General features: G+C 38.8%; 1 protein-coding gene across 1 annotated transcript in view; it reads left to right on the top strand.

The window, feature by feature from the left end:
* The first annotated feature begins 9,394 nt into the window (after positions 1-9,394).
* Positions 9,395-14,531, top strand: part of epb41a (erythrocyte membrane protein band 4.1a) — a 76,660-nt gene continuing 71,523 nt past the window's right edge. The window contains exon 1 of the mRNA XM_046417574.1: positions 9,395-9,536. The gene's annotated coding sequence lies outside the window, so the exon portion shown is untranslated. The remainder of the gene's footprint in view (positions 9,537-14,531) is intronic.

Below are 14,531 nucleotides of genomic sequence, written 5' to 3'. Positions count from 1 at the left end.
ACTCTTCTTCTTCTTCTTCTTCTTCTTCTTCTTCTTCGTCTTCTTCTAGTTTACTGGTGGATTGCAGTTAGTAACTTTAAAGGTGCATACTGCCGCCTAGTGTACCGGAAATTTTTTTTTGTTTGTTTTTTTTTATATACCCTGCTACAACTAATAATAATTATTATTAATAATTAAATAATTAAGTAAGCAAGTGAATAAAATAATAAATAAGACCTCTTAACTCACTAAATTTTCCTAGATTTATATCATATTCATTCACAGTTTAACTGAGCTTAGGTTCTGACACAAGTTCTGATTTGTGTATTTTACCTTAGTGTTTTTGGAAGCTACTTCAGTTTTTTTGTTGCCCTATTTTAATTTTTTAGGAATAAAACTCGCTTTTTGTTGTTTACTTGCTTGTTTGATGTTTTTGCATTTGCATTTTTTTTAATTAAAACTAAAAACTTTTTTTTAACTAAAACACAACAGCACTCACAACACCACCACACACTTTGGCACTTTTTTTTTCTTGACTGACACACCACACAAGTTTATATATATTTATGCGAGTATTTCATTCAAATAAAGTGATTATAAGATGCAAACAGGGGAAGTTTATATTCAAAGAATGGATTTTTAATATCACAGTGGCTTTTTGCTGATTGATTGTAGGGGGTATAGTAAGAAGCAGCTTTGATGCAGCCAGGCTTTCTTTACATGAACTGTCTCAACATTGAACTGTATAAACTGTATTACGCCAGTGGTAATGAGCTTTATTTGTCAGGCTTTATTCTTTAGGGTCTGTGTGTGTTACGACAAAAACAGCTGTTTTTTGCACAGTTTGAATGTTATTCTGCTCAAAACGGCCTGATCGCTGAGACCCACTTAAGTCAAGAACAGGTTGTTATAACAGAGAGCTATGAATAATATAAAAAATATATTACAGTAAAAAGCAAGTGTGATGGATGGGCTGACAGAAAAGTTAAGTTAGTTGGTGTTCTCCCTGTTTTGACCCTCCATTTTGTTTATGTTTGTGGCTGTGGTGTTGTCTATATGTCTCAGTCTGTGGATATGTCTTTAAGCAGAGCTGGGTGAGGCTGACTTACTTACTTACTTACCGCCAGTTTCTCTCCACCCTTAAACAGCAGTGCACGTACTCTGGTTAATTCCTGCCATCTCTGCTGGATTCTTTGGTGGTATATGCTGACTCACCACAAATACTTGCTTTGTCTTCTGTGTCAGCTCTCGCTAATCATGATCTTGCCTCAGGTTCATTGCCTCCTGTCCGCTTCCCTGCTCGTCTTTGGTAAATCTGCCTGCTGGCTTGACTATGTTGCGCTCCTCCAGCTACTTGTCTTTGGACCTCCTAATATTTGGATTTCTCAGTTGCATTTTCAAACTGAAGCACTCTGCAAAGAAGTGATGTTAATTTAGTCATTTCTGTAATAAAGACTTTAATATTTAATAAAGCTTTATAATAAAAACTTTAATAAAGACTTAAGACCTGACTCTGGTGTGGCAAGTGATCTGCCTTTTGGGGTTCTTAGTCCAGATAAATCTTAAGAAAGCTATTATATTTATTTTATCATTCCATGTATTTCTCTACAGCTCTTTAACTTTAAACTTGATACAGCATATTTTAACATCATGCTCATTAAATGCATTGATTTAGTATAATGTGTAATAACTACCAATAGATTACTAAACTTTTAATCAACCTTTTAGCTGTAATACCAGTAGTGCAAAACACACTGAGAGCAATTTAGGACCTAATCCAAAGTGGTGGTAGTTGCTATATCTTCATCATTCTTTTAGTGTATGGATGATACACTGTGTCTTCGTCATTCTTTTAGTGTATGTAAAATTTTATGCAGTATTGCAACCACAGTGCAGTGCATACAGTTTCCACTACCCTTGCTGTGATTAGATGACTTTGTTTGGTGAAATTATTAATGGAATACATAAAGTTTCCATATATTATGTCTCCTCGGCAGACAATATACATAGAGCATATCATCGGGAAAAGAATTAATAAAAGAGCTGGCTTTTTCTTTTTCTTTCTTTCTTTCTTTCTTTCTTTTTTTTTTTTAGCTCAGAAGCTGTCTGATATAACACAGAGACTATAGCATTAGAGACATAATCAAAAATAGCCTTGGATGTGCCATGAGGTCACATTAACATTTTTTCTTTTTGTTCTACACAACTTTAATGCCACAAATATTATCTTAGTCAAATAAATTAAGACATCCAATTCTGTAAAAAAGGAAAGGAAAGGAAAAAAGGAAATTAGTCAATTAGTAATTAGTAATTTAGTCAATCGTTACACTAAGTGCAGGTGGTGCAGTGGTTAGCACTGTTGCCTCATAGCGAGAGGGTTCCAGGTTCAAATTCCGGTCTGGGCCCTTTTATGTGGAGTTTGCATGTTCTCCCTGTGCCTGCGTGGGTTTTCTCCGGGTACTCCGGCTTCCTCCCACAATACCAAAAACATGCACATTAGGTGAATTAATTTTAATATTTTGTAATTGGCTACTTTTTAAAATTGGCTATTGAATTTCCCTCTGGATCGATAAAGTATCTATAAGATAATCCTTTATTAGTCCCATAAATGGGAAATTACAGTCAATTACAATCTATCTATCTCTGTCTATTTATCTATCTATCTATCTACTCTACATTGCCCCTAGGTGTGAGTGTGAGGGTGTGTGGTTGTTTGTCTTTGTGTGTTGGCCCTGCGATTGACTGGCGACCAGTCCAGGGTGAACCCCGCCTCTCGCCCGTAGTCAGCTGGGATAGGCTCCAGCTCCCCCGCGACCCTGACGGATAAGCGGTATAGAAAATGGATGGATGGATGGATGTCACACTAAGTAAAACACTGACTCTTGGGCTTTCTGGTGAACCATAAACCTCTGCAGCCATTTTGTTTCTCTCCACAGAAACACACCAGCAATCTTAATGCTGTGGTGGAAGTGGAGGAAGGTAATTTAGAGCACATGCTCACTGGAGGCCACAAAACACAGATGTCAAAAGAAAAGAGAGGTAGAGCAGAAGCTTCTTGAACACTGCTTTGTTCACACTGAGGGTATGAAATCCCACCTGCAGTAAAGCAGAGACAGAGAGAGAGAGATAGTGTGCATGTGTGTGCATGTGTGTGTGTGTGTGTGGGGGGGGGTTATGAGCTGTGAGGGCAAAGGGTAGCCTTTTGTGTCATGATGGGGGATGGGGTGTCTATAAATGTGAGGAGATCAGCTGCTGGGAAGCATTGTGCTGAACACAGTGTGTTCCCCAGACAAAAGCCCAGAAAGTGGCTTAGCCATGCCAATTAGACCCATGCTGCTGTATCGGTACAGCCACAAATCATATCTCTGTGTACTGAGTTGCTGGTTGGCTACTAGTTTCTTTTGTGCTGACTGAGTGTGTATGTTGCTGCAGATTTAAATGTTTTTGGATTAGGTGAAAAATCTTTTTATTCAAGTACTGTAGGCAACTACATTATGGATTTACTGAGTCTATGAAAACCACTTTACACTTTTCATATGATATAGATCATTGCCACTGTGCTATTATTTCATACTATGACCTCAAAAGACTGAAAATAGAAAATATTAATTGCTGTTTTACTCACATAATTATTTTCGTCTCGCTCTTCTTTCTTAAAACAAGATGTTTTCAGAACTACTGAATAACAGATTGCTGTTTTAAACAAAAGGCCATTGCTATTGACGTAGTCCTGATCACTGACAATGTCTAATCATATCAATCCGCAGGTAAAAATCTGGTGAGTTTAACAATTTAAGCTCATCAGGAGCAGATCTGGTGAGTGCCTCTGTTACTGTAGTTTGGACACCACCACACACTAAATTAAGTGATAAACGAAAACTGAAATGAAAACTTTACTGTCTTTGTGTGTTTTACTGCATTGTGATTGCTTGCCCTGTTCTGATTAGTCCCACCCGTGTCTTGTTCACTAGTGCTTACATACCTATGCTACCCAGGGGTTCTTTGCCAGTTTGTCATGTACCATAGCATCATAAGTTTCTTCCAGCATTCTTTCTAGTGTTTCTCAAGTGTGACTTTGAGTCCTTTTCACTGAACTCTGCACGGCATTACAGAAAATAATAATGCTGTTCCCCATTGTAACATTAGTAACACTTGTGTTTCCAGGTGTGTCAGGTCCCATTCACCATATCTCATTTCAGCATTAGTGTGAATTATGATGTGATGCTAATCATATGGCAGCTGCAGAGTTTACATATGGATGCAGGACTTCAGGCTGATTCAAGACCCGTGCACCACCCCGTAAGTTCTGGGGTTTTTACTTTTTGCACAATAATGATACACTTGCTTTGCATTATCTCATACATCCTATACTGCCACCAAGTCAAAGTAATTGAATTTCAGATTAGATATGAATTCACAGCAGACATGCTGGCACTGTGGTGGGTAGGGGAGAGTAAACCAGACAACTCTGTCATATGTAGTAGCTTGGTTTAGATTTAACTACAGTCAGAGGAATCAAGTCCCACCTCACACCCTGCCAAGACAGGGTTTTGATAAATCTCTGTCAAAATATCATGTGTGGATTTGGGTTTGATTTCTCTAATTGTAGTAATAACTGGGTCATGCACAAGGTCCACTGGATGATTGTGCAAAATGACAAGATAGGTGGTGTCTGGTAACTGTGATGTCTGGGTTAGGTTTAAACAAAATATCTCTCTATAACTGAAACCAGTTCCCAATCCATACGGGCAGTGTAACACCAAAACAAAATCACTGTTATGACTTTAAGAATCTGTACATAGTCTCCAAGAAATGGTTGGCCCCTTAAAATCACAAACTGTTGTTTGTTGTTTGTCAGCTGCAAGTCAGCTGTGACTTGTTTTGTTTTTTGTTTGTGTACACATTAAATAAACTGGATACAACGTGTTAATTAGGAGCTTTAGAGATGTTGGAAAGTGTTTCATTTCTGACAAGAATTCAAAGATGCATGTGAAATTCACTATCATGGAAACATCGTGAAGAGACTAAATGAATTTTACTGAATATTATTTCTGGCCTAAAAGACTCACGTCGTCTTTTAATAAATTAACTGTTTTGCACATTATAACAAATTATTTTTTTTATTATAATGGATTATAGGCACTTTTCATCAGTGAAATCTGGTGAAGTCTGCATCCTAAGTATACTCTCTGGAGATCTGCAGGAAGTCCCCTTGAGACAACTTGTGGGTTGGATGAAATGTAGATTTGTCCATATATCAGCCTATGAGTTGGAAAGAGAAATGACATCTGGACATTTGGATTCTGTCTCTGTCAGGCCACTCTAATGAAGAGTAAAGCCCTCACGAAACAGATAGAGAATGGTTTGTGTCCTTTCTCTACCCTTCCCTATTTTTTATTATTGGGGCCCAAGCATTAAGTGGCAGAGGTGTGTGATACTTTTGGTATCGATCCGACACCACGTAAATACTGGGCTAGTAGCTAGTAACTTGTAACTCCTGATTTGCTCATCTGGTCCAGTTCAGTTTGCTTAATTTGTTAATTCCTTGATTTGTGTTTGTATATTCATTTTGGGATAATGTTTATCAATTGGGTGGTTGGTCTTTGGTCGTTGGTCGGTTTTGTTGGATTTTGTGGACCTTTTGTTCTCTTGTTTTCCAGGCCGCTTCTTTGTTTCATTGGTTTTCTTTCAGAGTAGACTGGGCGCCATCAGGTGGGAGGCCAGGCACTGTGGAGAGGAGCTCACATTTGCATGCAATTAGGCACTGGGGCACTTTTAGTGTACGTTTTGTTGTCTTTTGTTGTAGTGTTGCACCCAGGCTAGTGACGAGGCACTTCCATATTAGTCTGCTTCCCCCTGAGGACCCAGCCCACTGATTTTATTTTATTTATTTTGTGTTGGTTATTAGAATTTTAGTGCTGTAGCCAGGCCATTTTAGATTGTTTATGTAAATAAAACCATCTCTTTTATACTTACCATATGTTTGCATTTTTCTTCTTTCCAGCAGTTCCCATCCCTCGTTGTTTTAGGTTTAGTTTTGATTAATTTGAGGTATTATTTAAATAAAATCATTTCCTTTACTGAATCTATCTGGGCCCTTCTATGTGGAGTTTGCATGTTCTCCCTGTGCCTGCGTGGGTTTTCTCCGGGTACTCCGACTTCCTCCCACAATACCAAAAACATGCACATTAGGTTAATTGTCTACTCTACATTGTCCCTAGGTGTGAGTGTGAGAGTGTGTGGTTGTCTGTCTTTGTGTGTTGGCCCTGTGATTGTGTGTCTGTGTCTGATGTGGTGTACCCCGCCTCTCGCCCGTAGTCAGCTGGGATAGGCTCCAGCTCCCCCGCGACCCTGACGGATAAGCGGTATAGAAAATGGATGGATGGATGGAATCTATTGTCTCTGCCTCCTCAGTCTCGAGTCTGTGTCACCTGTAGATTCCTTTTTATTATACTTGTCTTGGTTTTCAGATTCTGGGGTGCAAGTCCCCAGGTGGCATTGTCAGCTCTTAAATTCATCTGAAAAATCAAAATGAAACACCACTCCTTGCCACACCCTCATGCTCTCACTCACTGCAGCACACTCACTGCAGCCCACACGTCTGCCTATCAGCACTGCTGAGTGATGTGACGGCACAACAAAACATGATGTTTGCACAGATGTGTCTACTCTTTGATGAAATGGGAGTAAAGTACTGAATATAGAGGAGAGAAACTGAAACTTAAGTATCAATCCTTTCACATTATATCAACGTTGGTATTGATACTATCAATATTTGGATCAATATGCCCACCCTGACTGAAAGGTACTAAAAACCTTTTAAAAACCAAACTATTATTTATTATTAATTGGGCACAAACACAGAGGGTGTCAGGGCATGGATGATTGAGATGTTTGGGCTTCCCTTTTTGGGAGCTGTCATGACCCACATGACACCCGTCTTTATATGCCTCACTCAGTCAGCCTGGCTTGATAGCTCCCGCTACAAAATGTAGTTGTTGAGGCAGTACCTTTCACTTGGATGTACAATGACTGGTAGGCATGTGTATCAAATGTACCTAATCTACAAAAAATGTCTTTAGCACCATAACTTTAAACAACAGGAAGTTGTTGCTTTTTTGGTTTTTTTTGTGCCATATCCATGGTTGTACTTTGACAAGCTCATCCAAAGATAATTAAGCAGATCAACTTCAGATTGAATGATTACAGTCTCAATACCTCTGCAATCCTATTTAGCAAATTTTGCCATTAAGTCTCACGTTGACCATGTACACTCAAGCTGTAACATAAGTATACCTGGTCAAATCTGTACCAAACTTCACAGGGTTAAAAAGAGACCAGGTCTGTAGTGACCCCTCCAAAATTTTAAAAAGGTGGCCCTCTCTGTATGTCTTATCCTGATGTACAAAATTTGGTAGGCAAACATAACATCCCAAGACCTGAAAAAAGTCTGATGGTGCCGTGACCACCAGGAATTTATTTCAGTGTTTTTGTACATTGTTTGCAGTGTACAGGGATCATACTGTACAGACTCATTCAAAAGGGTTTATCCAATCCACCTCAAACTTGTGTTAAAAATACCTAAATATAATTAAGTTGTTTTTTTTCTTTGCCTTAGTTTTTTTGAACAGCAGGGCTGTGGCAACGTGGCTTATTTTGATGTTTTGACATGAAACATGAAGTTGTTGTAACTTCATTGTACATAGTCCATTCTACCCCATGTTTTGTGTGTTTGATATGAAGCATTGTATGTCTCTGTATGTTCTGTTATGTATTGTACTATGCTTTAATGGAAAACCAATTGCCCTCCAAGGAAGGTGAAGGTTCAAGTTGACTTGTTGTCTATATGCTGTCTAGAATGGTTGTAGAATACTGGGTTGAAAGCTGAGCCTTCCCATGGTGAAATTGTCTGCTTTGCAGTGGTTGTGTGATTATGTGAGGATTCCATGAAAGTTGGGACACTATGTAAAAAGTAAGTAAAAATAGAATGCAAAAATTTGTAAACAAACTATATTTACAGAAAGCAGAGCAAAGTCTTCCTGAGTCAATGTAATAATATTCTGTATACAACGACAAGCGGAATTTCACACCAGCTTTGTTTGTGAACAACTGGATGGCCCTTCTACAGCCAATCATGATAATGTCATGTGTTACCGCTGAACCTGTTTACCTGTGGTATGTTCCAAACCAGTGTTTTTTGAGCGTTCCACAAATTTTATCTGTTGTTGCTCTTGTTGTTTTGCAGGCATCACATAAAGAAGGCATATACAAAAATCAGTGAAAGCTGATGATGTACAACATAAAATATATTGTTGTTGTATTGTTTTCAAGTGAGCATATGTCAGAAAGGATTTTAGCAAATTATTACATTTTTTGGGATTAGTGTATATTACAGTGCAGCTGATCACTGAACCATGTTTCAAATGCACTGAGTATATAGGCTTACTACAGTCTATTATGTAACAAACAGTGTCCAGACACGTGTGGGATTGTATCTACAATCCTCTCAGTGTTTTTCACGGGCTGTCATGAACCAAAATGTCGAGTGAATCCATATTTTCATTAATTAATTCAAGCGACCTCACATGCTTTTGTATTTCAGCAATACATTGTTTTCAATGGAAAGTGAAAATGGATACACTGATTTTATGGCATAGGGAATCTTGGTTACTGATGGTGGAGGTCTGCTACGAACAGCAGCTCTGACAGCTGTGATTGGACCAGGCTTCTCCCAGCACTGTTTCTATTGGCTGCTCCCACAAATAAACCTGCTTCATTATACACAAAGCTCCACCCTACTGACTGAAGGAGGGGGCGCTAAAGGGTGTGTATTATGGATAGACAGCCCTATGTCATGTCTTGCAGGCTAGATTTTAACATAGCTGGCCAGCCATTTTGTTGCCTTTACAACTGTTTTATATTTGAAACAACAACATGTAAATATATCCGCGTGGACAGTCTGTCAGGTGGCACCGAACACAGATAAAACAACACAAGCCTTGTGGGAACTGAAGTGGGAGACTGTCTGCTGTTCTGTGGTGTGAATTCATTTAGGGTTAAAGGTCTTCAAACTAGAGTGTCATTTTCAAATTAAATTGATCATGTTACATGTAAAGATTAATAATAGGCAGACACAAAAATAATAGTAATGTAAGTACAAGGTTTATTCTTGTTGTTAAAATTAACTTTAAGATTTCAGTATAAAGTTATAATCAAAGGGAAGAAAACTCAACTTAAGGTTCACTTTTTGGTACTTTGAACCAACCAAGGTCTCCTCCATCTCCTGATTAAATGCTGGGTAGCTCCAGCACCTGCTTACAGCTGAAGAGAGATGATGCGTATTGCGCCTCTCCTGGCTGTCTGTCAGACAAGACCAGGGGCACAGAGGAACCACATGAATCCTTTTCCACTGGTACATAAACACACTGTTAAAAGCCGCTTGATAGCGCTCATGACTTACCACTTTGTTTATCTCGTGCCTGTGAGGAATAGTGAGCTGTGATCATCATCTGCTTTCACACCGTATCATTTCTGAGGGAATATCTGAACAGAGCAGGGTGAGTGATTGTTTTTACATCACACTTTGAGTTGCTGAAAGAGAATTTGTTGGCATTTTTTTCACATTCATCGCCATTTGCAGACAGGTATACCTTACCGCCCCTTTATTGTTCCCACTTTCAAACGCGCTGGTATTATTATGAAACAACGCCCCCGACATTGTTCCAAAATAGCCTTATAATTAATCTGAGAATTCTAGTAATTAAGCGATGCTGTGATGATATGAACTAGAGCAGATGTGATCAGCGATACTCGTATTTTTGTTGTAGAATGAACGTATTGAATGTATTTATTAGAAATTATAGTTATATTTGTAAATGATTTGTATATTAGTTATCATAATCACCCCCGTGCTTTCATAATGCCCATATGGTGGAGCATCATCAACATTCAGTTATCCAACGGGGATACAGTAGGAGCATTGCTCAGTCGGTGTCATCTGTTTTCCCAGCCGACTATAGAACCATCATGGAGACTGTTGATTGTGTACATTCGCAGGGACGATCCGGGACTTAGCCTTGAAATCTTCAAATGAGTAATGTGTGATAAGTGCTGTGTGAGTTATTATTATCATCAGTACCGTCATTATTACTTCATGCAGACATTAACTTCCAAAAGACAGCTAATCCTTTTTTCAACAAATGGGTCAACTATGGTCCATTTTTGGTCTGGAAACCCAAACACAATTAGAGAAATCTATAAATATATATAATATTGATATATTTTTATATATATTTCTTTTCCCCATCCTGTGTAGAAGCATATTTCCACCACACCACAACGAGGTGTTTTTAAACAAAATTATGAATCTACCTTTGTATTAAAAATATTTAATTAAATTCCTCTGTTAACAGGTGCAAATGTAAACACGGGCTCATAGCGGTAAATTGGTGTGAGGGTGAGGCAGGGCTAGATTTATTTTCTGAAGGAAGTTTTTGTATTATCTCAAAAATTGGACACTTTTGAGACATCCTTTGATTGATAAATATTGCAATTCAGAAAAGTGCTGAAAGTGCCCTTATTCTTCTTCTTATTATTATTATTATTGTTATTACTTCATGCACACAGTAATCTACATCTACAGCCACGTGTACCAAGCAGGCACTTAAGCCTTGGATCCAATTCTTGGTACATGTAGAAGACCTCCACCTGCTGGCCTGAGGGACCTGATTGGATAATAAACAGTGGGCTAGTTAGAGGTGTACCGATCTCCTGTCTCTTTTAGGATCAACTCTAAGTATCTCAATCTTGTTTGTATTCAGCTGACTAAAACTGACAAAAACTACATTTTAGTTTGTTAGTGGGACTAAGATCACCACGTGTACAACTGTGTGTCATCAGCATATGAATGGGAGAATGTATTATGGTTCCTTATGTGGGAGCATGTAAAGATTGAAGAGCAGCTGGAGCTGAGCCAGAAGAACACAGACCCCACAGAGGGCAGAGAATCAGGCAGTCCAAGTCAGTGGCACAAGTGTGGTCACAAGTGGTCCTGATGGGAAGCAGTCCTGCTGCCAGAGCTGAGGTGCCTCTCTGCAGTGCTGGAAGAAGAGGGTTGCAGGTTCAAAGCTGGGTCTGCAGCAGTGGACGAGCCACCAACTGTCTCGAGAGCAGAGTAGAGTGTTGCACAGACTCGTTTTCCAGTGCTTTGAATAAACTGCTTAGCTGAAGAGTTTCAGATGACAGTGGTCAGAGGGAGCATTTGTCAACAACCTTTGGCACTTTTGAACCCTTATGAATTACAGGGAGTTGAGCAGGTGTGGAAATTCAGTTTTAGAGGATGAGCCACATGTCAATACTCACAGCCAGCACATTGAATGAAATGACTGATAGAACTAGACCAGGGGAAGGTAGAAGTGATGTACAGACTGGCTCTTCTTAAAACAGACATAGAATTACCTTAGCTAACATGGCAAAGATGCAGTCTCTTGCGTTAAAAACACTCCAGAACACTCGACAGTTACAATACATAATTCAAAAGCCAGGCAAGACATAAAAGTATCGGTTTTGAGCAGCATTCTGGAAGTGACATGGTAAAATACCCGCTGTATCTGCATTGTGTCTTGGATAAGTCTGCAGGCCACCAGGAGGGAGACTGTCCTGTTAGTCTCCCGCTCAGTGACATAAATCATCTTCATAGTAGATTTAGAGGCTTTATTTGTCACATGCATGGTTGTAGAGTACAGCAGCAGTAGCTCATAGCTTCATGCTACCCCTCGCATGGTAAACATTATCCAGTGGTTTCATACTTACAAGCCGTAGTAGACCAAAATATCCAGCAAAAGCCATCTTCTTTACTTGTACTTAGCTTGTCTTTGCTTGTACTACGGATCATCATATAACAACAGCAGACAGCGAGCCCTCAGCTAGAGGTGATGCTATGTAACATAGTGACGTGGATGAGAAAATAAAGTTCCGGACTACTTATGAGGCATTTCAGGGAGTTCAGGAGATGTCTTTTTTTTTTTTTTTGTTAAAAGAGAACTATTCCATTCAAGTGCATATATGTAGGTCCTTTGGATGCACTGTTGAAAAGCAAAAAAAAAAAAAAGAAAAAAAAGAGAACAATTCCATTTGTGTGGACACTGGAATGTAACAGATTATACAGAAAAAGGTATATAACACACAAAGGGAAGGGGGAAAAATGAAAAAGGATAGTACGCCCACTTTAAATAGCAGAATTATGGTATTCTCCTTTTGGCATGGCTGCAATGAGTTAGCAAGTTAGCAAGAAAGGTTTTCTGTCATAAGATTAAAGATAACATATTAAAAATTCAAAAACTACGCATTAAAAATTCTAAATATTTATTGTTATGAAAAGAACACATTTCAAGGATTGTGTAGCCTTGAGAAGTGCTTGTTGTTTACTGTGGCATAAGTGGCTATTTTTGTATTATTTTCTCACACCATTTCAGAAAGTAAACCTTCCACTTAAACTATCCAGTCATTGTATTTTTTCTCACACCCCACACTGCCTCAGAGCTGTGTAGTGTTTTGTTATTGATTGCTTCCATCACTGTCATTGATGCCTCCGGTCTCCAGCATCTTTATCCCTGAGGCCTACTGTGACCCTCTGCCGCCGCCACACCACCCCTCCCCTCCCCTCACAGAGCATCTGTGTGGGAAGGGGAGGGGTGGTGTGGTGGTAGACATCCAACTTCAACAGCAGCCTTTAATCCCACACAGGCCCGATTAATTTTAAAGCCGCTTTCAGTCTTTAAGCTCACTTTCAGCGTTCTGAAACAAGCTAACACGCAGTCAGAAATACAGATACACTTGAGTATGTTTTTGTTTTTACTGTTCACAAAAGCATTTCACTTTTAACCTTTGAACCAAACCATACACTATGTCTAAATCTAAGCATAATCTATTTGAAACCTTACAACTGGTTAGCCTATATCAAATAATATAATCATCTCATTACTTTATTTTAACTGGAAAAATGTAGTTGAGGGTTTGGATGTTTTTTTACTCAATGCTGAATGACACGTTCCATTGCTTGAGCTTTGGAAAACTGTCTGTCTGAATGTTAACCAAAGCAATGGAAAAAAAATGTATGTTCACTTTGTCTCCAATGGTATGTTTGATGCCATGTATCACCTCCGACCTCATAGAATCACTTTGTTTTTACCTTTGTCCTGTGGGGGCAGCCGTGGCCTAGAGGTTGGAGAAGCGGCCTGTGATCGGAAGGTCGCTGGTTCAATTCCCCACTGGACAGGCGGGAAAAATTTGAGTGTGGTGGAGTGATAATGTCCTCACTCCCCATTAACCGGCTGATGTGTCCTTGAGCAAGGCACTTAACCCCCAATATATGCTCCCCGGGCGCTTGATGCAGCCCACTGCTCCTGTGTGTTTCACTGCATGTTGCACGTGTGTGTGTTTCAATCAGTGATGGGTTAAATACAGAGAAGTAATTTCCCAGTTTGGGATTAATAAAGTAACTAAATAAAATTAAAAAATAGAGTGGAGCAACAGGCTGCTAACTGCTCGTGGTTATACAAATACGAATGAGGATCTGAGTCCACAAAAAACTGAGCCCCATAATTGTAATCACAATCAGCTTTATTGTCCAAGTATGTTTACATATACGAGAAATTTGTATGTTATTCATGATGGCAGTCTAAAAACAGTAGCGGTCAGTTTGTGTGTCTGTCTTATTGTCTGTCAATCTGTCTATCTGTCCAGATATCTGGACAACATCTTTAGACTATATTGGAATTTGACTATGGAGTGATGGTCCCTGCAGGATCATTACTTTTGATTTTGTTATAATAATAGCATAATTGTAAGTCTGCTGTGTGTTTTTACATATTTGATCTTTGACAATACTTCCTTTACAGGCCACTTGCAGGGCTTTATACATGTAGGCGTATTGTTTCATATTGGTAAACTACAAATGGCAGAAACATAACATTGCAGTGGTATGTGTTTGATATTTGCACTAGTGTACACCATCATTCTGGGTGCAGTATTGTGGGCATGTTAGCTAGAGCCTCTGGGTGAGACACACAGACTGTCACTATTTTTTGATATCATATGAGACAAATCTCTTAAAGACACTCATAAGTAAAAACAACAGAATGTTTCTCACTATATGACACATCACAAGTCAGATAAATGACAAGATATATTTACAATACTGATGTGACATATAAAATTGTTTAAAATATTAATCTACAGTATTATGACATTAGAAATTATAATAATTCATTTATATAGTGCTTTTCAAAACACAGTTACAAAGTGCTTCAAAATACAAAGTAAAATGGTGGACAAATGACGAGTTTCAGAGAGTTTCATGTATGAGATGTATGTTGAGTTTATTAAACTCACTGTCACTATTCCCATCATATGATAATTATTGTGTTAACATTATGATTTACTCTGCTGAGGAAGAAGCTCATACTGTCAGTTGATTCATCAGACTGTTATTTTCAGATTATATACTCCTCAGTACACCTGCAGCGGTAGAGCCCACACTCTGACTTTTTTCT

Source organism: Scatophagus argus, chromosome 17 (genome assembly GCF_020382885.2).
Source record: "Scatophagus argus isolate fScaArg1 chromosome 17, fScaArg1.pri, whole genome shotgun sequence".
NCBI classification, from domain to species: Eukaryota; Metazoa; Chordata; class Actinopteri; family Scatophagidae; genus Scatophagus; species Scatophagus argus.
Note: the sequence above shows the minus strand (reverse complement) of the source record. Positions and strands in the feature narration are given on the sequence as shown.